General features: G+C 43.4%; 1 long non-coding RNA gene across 2 annotated transcripts; it reads right to left on the bottom strand.

Annotated features, from left to right (window-relative positions):
- Nucleotides 1-2094: 2094 nt before the first annotated feature.
- Nucleotides 2095-7064, bottom strand: LOC121827928 (uncharacterized). 2 transcript variants are annotated; one of them, XR_013049747.1, is made up of 2 exons: nt 6620-7064; nt 2095-2582 (listed from the first exon to the last, which is right to left on the bottom strand). It is a non-coding gene; the product is annotated as an uncharacterized LOC121827928 (long non-coding RNA). The 2 variants fall into 2 exon arrangements; XR_013049748.1 differs by lacking the exon at nt 2095-2582 and adding an exon at nt 6442-6536.
- Between the last annotated feature and the right edge of the window lie 1253 nt (nt 7065-8317).

Genomic DNA, 8317 nt, shown 5'->3' with positions numbered 1-8317 from the left:
AAGGGACAGTGACTTTTCACCCTGGGATCTAGTTGGCTGTTCTTATTGCCTGAAAGACAACAAACAACAATGCTAAAAACAACAAATGACCTATGTTTACTTAAAGCCCGATATTTGTGAACTTTAATTTTAAGGGTCTTATTTATTTAAAAAACAAAAAACAAAAAACAAAAAAACCCAGGAGCCAGGTATTGGGGTGAATTCTGAAAGATCAGAGAAGCAGAACAAGCCACAGCCACCTCACCTCGCCAATTCCTCAGCTGATCCTGTTTCCTTAGACTGGAAGCCTCTGAGTCCTCATTGGAATGAATCTCAGCTGAGCTGTTGCTCAGAAGCCTAAAAGCTTAACCAGCCTAGTTCCTGGTCCTCACACCTAAATACCTTTCTGCTTTCTGCCTTCACTTCCTGGGATTAAAGGTGTGTGTCACCATGACTGGCTGTTTCCAGTGTGGCTTTGAACTCACAGAGATCCAGATGGATCTCTGCCTCCTAAGTGATAGAATTAAAGGTGTGTGTGCCACCATTTTCTGGCCTGCTGCTCTTCTAGAGGACCCAAGTCTGCTTCCTAGCACCTATGCCAGAGAATTCATAACTGTTTGTAACCCTAACACAGGATATCTGAGGCCCTTTCCTGGCCTCCTCAGCCCTGCACAACTGTGGCATATACACATACAGAAACACACACACACACATATAAACAAATAATCTTTAGTATTTTTCATCGGTAATAAGAAATTCTTTAAGATAGGAAAAGGTGAGTCCTATACTTTAACTTTTAAACTTCAGTTAAATTTTTAGCTTTGCTTAATCTTTAAAATTTTTATTTTATTTTTTTATTTACACACACATATGTGTGTGATGTGTGAGGTGTATATGCATGGATACAAGTATGCATATGCCACGACATGTGTGGAGGTCAGAGCACAGTCCTCAGGAGTTAATTCTCTTCTTCCACTGTAGGATCTTGTCTCAAGCTCAGTTCATGAGACTTGTAGGGCAATCACTTCAAGCCAATGAGCCATCCCACTGGCCCTTTGCTTAATTTTAAAACCTTGCTGTAAGTTCTATCTTTTGAGGAAAACTACTTTGAAAACTATAGGCCCACATAAATGGTGTTTATAAAGATGCTGTGGGGGTTTGAAAGAAAAGGACCCCCAAAGGAAGTGGCACTATTAAGAGGTGTGGCCTTGTTGGAGGAAGTGTGTCTCTGTGGGGGATGGGCTTTGAGGTCTTCTTTTTTTCATATTTCCCTCAGTGTGACACTTAGACCACTTCCTGTTGCTTGCAAGATGTAGGACTCTCAGCTACAGCTACAGCACCATGTCTGCCTGAACTGTGATAAGTCTTAGTGAGGGTTTCTATCTCTGTGAAGAGACACCAGACAATCACTTCAGTTCAGAGGTTCAGTCCATTATCATGATGATAAGACATGGCAGTAGGTTCAGGCAGACATGGTGCTGGCTACAACTTGATCAGAAGGCAACAAGAAGTGGACTGCCTCGATGGGCATATACAAACCCTCAAAGCCCGCCCTCACAGTGACACACTTCCCCCAACAAGACCACACCCACTCCAACAAAGCCACACCTTCTAATAGTGCTGCTCCCTTTGGGGGTCATTTTCTTTCAAACCACCACACTGGCTCATCTTGAAATTCCTTTCTGCGGGTGTGAAGGATCTGACTTTGCTTAAGCGGAGGTCGCTAAGAGGGAAAGGCTCTCCTCAGGTTGCTGGCAGCATTGCTGTGGTGTGTCTCTCTGCTGCAGAGGACAGAAGGAGCTGGAACAACCTGATTCTCAACACTGCAGCTCAGCTCAGCTTGGTTCGGACAAGTTACAGGCGGGATGCTAGTAGGTCTAAAAAAATGGAAGTTGTTATAAGGAAGGGAAACTGGAGAGTCTGAGCTGAAGCAGTCAAGATTCCAGCATGGCCCCAGCAGCCATGGCCCGGAGCTACCTGGTAGAGAACAGGGAAGGTGAAAGAGTCCTGAACTCTGACTCTGAGCCACCTGCAGATGGCACGTCACCGGAGAGCTGCTCTTAGACCCCTGGAGAGGATGGCCCCAAAATGAAAGCAACAGGAAGCCGTGTGGGGTTTTTTGTGTTGCATTTTTATTTACTTATTTTGTGTGTGCATGTAATATGTCTAGGTATGCATATTGCAGTCCGAGTGTGGGCATCCGAGGACACTTTGCAGGAGTTGGTTCTCTAGGGATTGAACTCACATCATTACTCTTGAAGATCACAGGGAAACCCCCTCATGGTTAGGGCAGGGGAGTGAAGTCATTTTGAGACAAACCGGGGAGCTCTTCATAACAAAGGCAGGCTTCTCCCACCAGTGGGCAGCAGTCACTGGGTTTAGTGGATTATTTACAAGGAGAGGAAGAAGACATGAAGTTGGGATGGGGCTTGTTAGAGGGGGTGGGGTGCGGTGGAGGGGATCACATTTTATTGTACACGTGTACGAAATTCTCAAAAAATATGGTCAACCGAAAAATAAAGAATTAACTGCTCTGGCAGAGCCTTTCCTGGCCTTGAAGAGCTGACAGGCAGACAATTCAGCATTCTTTAATTTCTTATCTCCTAGAAAAGGAGAAAGGAGATTCGGGGGAGCTAAAGCAGGGGCTGGAGAGATGGTTAAGTGAGCTTGCTGTTCTCGTAAAGGACTAGAGTTCGGGTCCCAGCATCCACATGGCTCACAGCCATGTGTAACTCCAGTTTCAGAGAAACTGAGGCACTCTTATGGCCCCAATGGGCTCCTGGATGTATGTGATGCACATAAACTCATACAAGCACGTGAAAAACAAATGTAATGATTTTTTTTTTAAAGAATAAAGGCTTTTGAAAAGTCACCACACGATGACCCACAACTCCTTTAAAAAACAGAAATAGAAGTGTGGGACTGCAGAACCCTCCCCTCCCCAGCACCCTATCTGTACGTGAACTGAGTTCCATACCAACAGAAGCCAATGGTAGAGAGATGCTGGGACGATAGGTTCTTGTAAGAAAGCATCATTAGGGAAACACAAAGGTGACAAGGACGACAGCAAGAACCGGGGAGGGAATTGAGGACACTGACACCCAGAACAGCAGCAACACCTAAACCCTCCCGGACCAATAGGAAGCCTCTGACAAAGGCCCTTAATCTAGTCCGTTATACTCCATTTGTCCTGGTCAGCTTTCAGTGGCTGCAAAAATGTACAAGACAGGCTTTTAAAACACAAGCAAATGACAGTCTGAAGAGGCAAAGCAAGCATGAGCTACAGGCTCAGAATGATGGAGATTTTGGAGTTGCCAAGGCAGAAATGTTACATGATTGAAAGTAGTGTGCTCTAATCCCATTAAAGGGCTCTAATGGAAAAGACAGGCAACATGCAAGAACATCTGGGCAGTGTAAGTGGGTGGAATCCCTAAGGAGGTATCAAAAGGAGGGTTGACAAGATGGTTCAGCAGGTAAGGGAACCTACAGCTGAACCGGAGGACCCAGGTTCAATACCTGGGACCCTTGGGGTAGAAGGGACAGAACTAACTGACTCCTGCAAGTTGTCCTCTGACCTCTGCATGCACACATGCACACATAATAAATGTCATTTTATAATTAAAAGATTAAAACATTGTAATAGGCATGAAAAATATCTTGCTGGTGGCTAGGGTGTATATCAGTGGTAAAGTGGTTTGCCTACTCTGCACAATCCTAGGGTTAGTTCTCCAGCACCAAACCAAGCCCAGATGGTCTTTGATGGGTTAACCACTGAGTGGACACAGTTGGGGAAGAAGCATTGAGCCTGAAGATACACTGACACAAAACTTCAGAAACTGAAATGCGGAATGATCCTTTAAAATCTCCAAGAACAATCACAAAAGATATAAATGTGGAGCCTGGGCATCGTGGCTGAAGAGTCTTCTGAAATGATTGATAGACAGTGACAGCAACCACAGGTCCTGGAAGCTCAGAAAATACCAAGCAATACAGACAAAAAGAAATTTAAAAGTCACCCAAGGGGAACATACACCATGCTCTCAAACTGTATGAGAAGCAAAGAAAACAATGTTAAAAGGAGTTGAGGGTGAGGGGCAGGGGCAGGAACACACAAAAAACTACACATACTATAGAGCCGTGTAAGCATGAGAGTGGGGTGGTAGAATATTTAGTGTTTAAAGCAACTATAATTTGTCAAATTATTAAAAAAACAAAATGTCTGTATCTAATGAAATTATCCTGCAAGAATAAACATAAATAAATAAAGACATTGCCAGACAAATAAAGGCAAGGTATTTATCGCTTATGGAATTGCCTCATAATAAATAAAAAAAGTTCTGTTTGCTCATGGACGCTCACAAGACCTTTAGCCAAGTTTACTACCTGCCTTCAAAGTTAAAATACATGTCTGTTATTCAGATTAGTCCACAGAACTAAAACAAGCTGGTGTTTTAAAGGAGTTTGTAAACAAAGTTTACTGTGACTATGTGCACCGGTCAGGTCTAGTTAGAAGTAATGGCCGACACATTGGTAGGTGAGGTGTGGAACCAGCAAGCCCAAAGAAGGCAAGGTTTTTCTCTTGGCACACAATGGTCTGTATCTCTTTTCAAAGCCCCAAATAAGCCTGTCTGTTGAGAAGTGGGTAGAGGAGTGTTTGGTTGGTTGAAAGCTAAAAGAAAAAAAAAAACAAACTGCTGTATCTTTGGATGAGAATAAAAAGAGGTGGTGGGTGGTAGTGGCTCATGCCTTTAATCCCAGTGCTCGATCAGGAGGTAGAGGTAGATAGATCTCTGTGAGTTCAAAGCCAACCTGGTCTACAAAGCCAGTTCCAGGACAGCCAGGGGTACATAGAGAAAGCCAATCTAAAATAATAATAATAATAAGTAAAACTTAAAAAATCCAGGTAAAGAATACTTCAGGGTAAGAAAAAATATCCAAATTTTAAGAAAGAAAATTTGTCCAACACACAAAAAAAGCATATTACCTAATGATGAAAGGTTAATTCTGCAAGATTTAACATGCCTTGATGTATATCTAAACATTGAGTTCCAAAACACACAGAACTGCCAGAAGAGGTAGCTTAGCTCCCTGTAAGTGGACACTGGACGTGCCTGTTCAGTAACACAAATGCAGCCGACTGAAAGCCGGAAGGACACGGTAGAACTGAACCCCCTCAGCCAACAGGATCTAATAGACGTTTACAGACCGCTTCATCCGAGACCACACATTTTCTCAGGCTCACACAGAATATTTATAAGTACAGACCACTTCCAGGCTATAAAACATGCTCCAACAAACTCAAAACAGCGGGGCACATTCGATTACACCAGTACCAGGAAACAGCTAAAAAGATCTTATAGTGTTCTGGTGCTAAACAATGTAGTTCGGAGTAGGAAGTTGGTCAAAGGTGATATCGCTAGAGGAATGTTCAAGCATTTGGAACAAACAAAAGTAAAAAATCATTTGGGGCTCCAGATAACTTCTCCATCCCCCAAGCTGGGCACTACATCTCCCCTGCCCTGGATGGACGAATGGAAAAGGACTCTTTAGAGACCTTATTTTGAACTTTGCACTCAGGGACAGCAGGCAGAGATGACAGCAGTGTCTGCTAAAGGAGAAATAAGTAACATCCCACATACCATCCAACGGGCACTGCTTCCCTTCTCCCTCCCTCTTACCTAACAAAAAACCATAGTATCCAAGAAATGCGTCCTAGAGGCAGAAGAATGGCCAAAAGGGTGCTCCTATCTTGATCTACAGAACCTGTGAATATGTTATGTGACATGGTAAGAGAAAATTAAGGTTATAAATAAACTCTGAATTGCCTGGGTGAGTTCAATGTAATAACACAGGTCCAAAGTAATATTGGAACAGTAATGCTGGGATCTGAGTGATGACAGAAGAAAGTCTCCACTGGCCGTTTCAGAAGGGGGGTCACAGCTAAGGAATTGGGGCATTTTGGTTTGGATAAGAAGTGTCCCCCAAAGACTCGAGTGTTGAATGCCTGATTTCCCAGATGGTAGGTCTAATCATCCTGAGGGCAATGGACTAACCAACGGAATTTTTAATCTGGTGGTATCATTGGGGTAGGGTGGCAATAAGGGATGGAGCATGCACAGAAGGGGTAGTTTACCAGAGGGACACCTCTGAAGCAGACATCTTCCTCAGTTTCCCCAAATGATACCAGGGAAATCTGGGTCCCTTCCTGGGGTTCTTAGTCTCATTAATGAGATGATTTAAAGTTGAATCAAAGGGAAGCTTGAGGACAACTTTAATCAGAGTTTAAAAGAAAAATCCCAGGGCAGACAAGCTATCAATACAACTGAGGCCCGGAGGAGGATAATGGAACAGAGAAGGGGAAAGCCAGGCTGCTTGAGTTACCAGCATGGGGCCTTCAACTCGGCACCAGGAAGCCCTGTGGTGGGGAAGAAAGATTTAGAAAACAAGCAAGGAAGCCCAAAGTATTGGAAAATCACATCTAGATTCTTGCCAGCATCCGAAAGAAGACAGAAAAAAGAAAAAGGTGGCTTGTAGGGATTGCACTCCAAGTCAGACGTCTGAGAAAGAAAAGCACAGTATCTCATTAGAGAACAATTACTCTGCCTGTCTCTTAAACATGGCTTACAGTGTGCCTGCCTACCTTCCTGGGGGTGGTGCCTTGGCCAGGTGACTGACCTGCCCAAGGGGAATGTCAGGTCTCCACCCAGTTCAGAGCTTCTCATCTTTTGACCAGGAGGAGTTTCCCCTTAACAGGCTTTGTTTTGCTGCTCTAACACTGCCATGAGGTGAATGGCCTCTTCTGTCACATATTCCTGTTGCCATGGTGTCCTGTATCACTGGAGTCTAGAGACAATGGATCAGGCCAACTGCAAATCAACCCCTCTGACATCATAAATCTTGGCACTTTTATTTTTTCATTTTTAATGATAAAAAGATCAGCTAAGATGTGGAGTGAGCCTCTGGGAAGGGCAAGAAGCAGATTATCCTCCTCAGTTCTGGAGAGGACTGCGCTCCCAGTAACACCACTGTGGTCCACACTTGTGTCTAACCTATGACTTCTGAGACTGAAAAAAAATAACAGATTCCAGCAACATATGAATGGCCACCTCTGATAGCAGCCACACTAAATGACAAGAGCCCCCTTTCCTGACAGTGTAGGCTTCTTCTTGGTCAGCCCAGACCATTCTGGAGAGAAACATACAGAAATTAAAAGTCTGACTTTCTTAGTGAGGGTTTTATTGCTGTGAATAGACACCATGACCAAGGCAGTCTTATAAAGGGAGACATTTACTTGGGGCTGGCTTACGATACAGGGGTTTAGTCCATTATCATTATAGTGGGAAGAAGCATGGTGGCATGCAGATAGACATGGTGCTGGAGAAGGAGCTAGAGTTGTACATCTGGATCTATAAAAGAGAGAGAGACTAGGCCTGGCTCAAGCATCTGAAACCTCAAAGCCAATACCCTCCCCCCACCCCCGGGACACACTTCCTCCAACAAGGCTACACCCACTCCAACAAGGCCACACCTCTAATAATGCCATTCCCTCATTCCCTATGAATCTATGGGAGCCATTTTCATTCAAACCACCACATTGACTCTCCTGTAAAAATATTTAAGGACCTGTGTGCTCATCTTACAATGAAATCCCACTTTCAAAAGCCAAATTCACCCACATGGGTACCTAAATATACAATACAAATGAATAGCTAATAGATACTTGGAAATGCTTTGAATATGAAAGAGATCCCAACAGACAGAACAAACCTGGAGAGAAATAAAAAAATAGGAGAGGGGAATTCCTTTGAAAATATATTTGCACGCTTCAAAGATATAAAGGAAAATATTGAATCTATAAAGTGAGATACTAAATTAACAGGTAGGGTCAGATTGTCAATTTACATAAAACTCAGACACCTTAACTATTATTAAAATCTATTCATTTTATTAATCACTTAAAAGATCTAGGTGATCTTGACATGGAAACAGGGTAGTCTGACACAGATACCTTGGATCATGGGTTCTTTCTTGCCATTTTATAACATCCTTTACTGAGGCTGAAGAGATGTCTCATCAATAAAGAACACTGGCTACTGTTCCTAAGGACCTGCATTCAATTCCCAACATTCACATGGTGGCTCAAAACTATCTGTAACTCCAATTTCAGGGTATCTGGTGCTCTCTTCTGGCTCTGTGGGCACCAGGTACACACGTGGTACACAGACATACACAGGTAAAACACCTACACACATTTAAAAAAAAGACGTACTTCCTTCAGATTTAACACATACACAGGATGTAGCGGGCACATCTTTAATCCTAGCGCTGGGGAGGCAGA

Source organism: Peromyscus maniculatus, chromosome 3, assembly GCF_049852395.1.
Source record: "Peromyscus maniculatus bairdii isolate BWxNUB_F1_BW_parent chromosome 3, HU_Pman_BW_mat_3.1, whole genome shotgun sequence".
In the NCBI taxonomy this organism is placed as follows: domain Eukaryota; kingdom Metazoa; phylum Chordata; class Mammalia; order Rodentia; family Cricetidae; genus Peromyscus; species Peromyscus maniculatus.
This window is presented reverse-complemented; position numbering and strand designations above follow the sequence as displayed.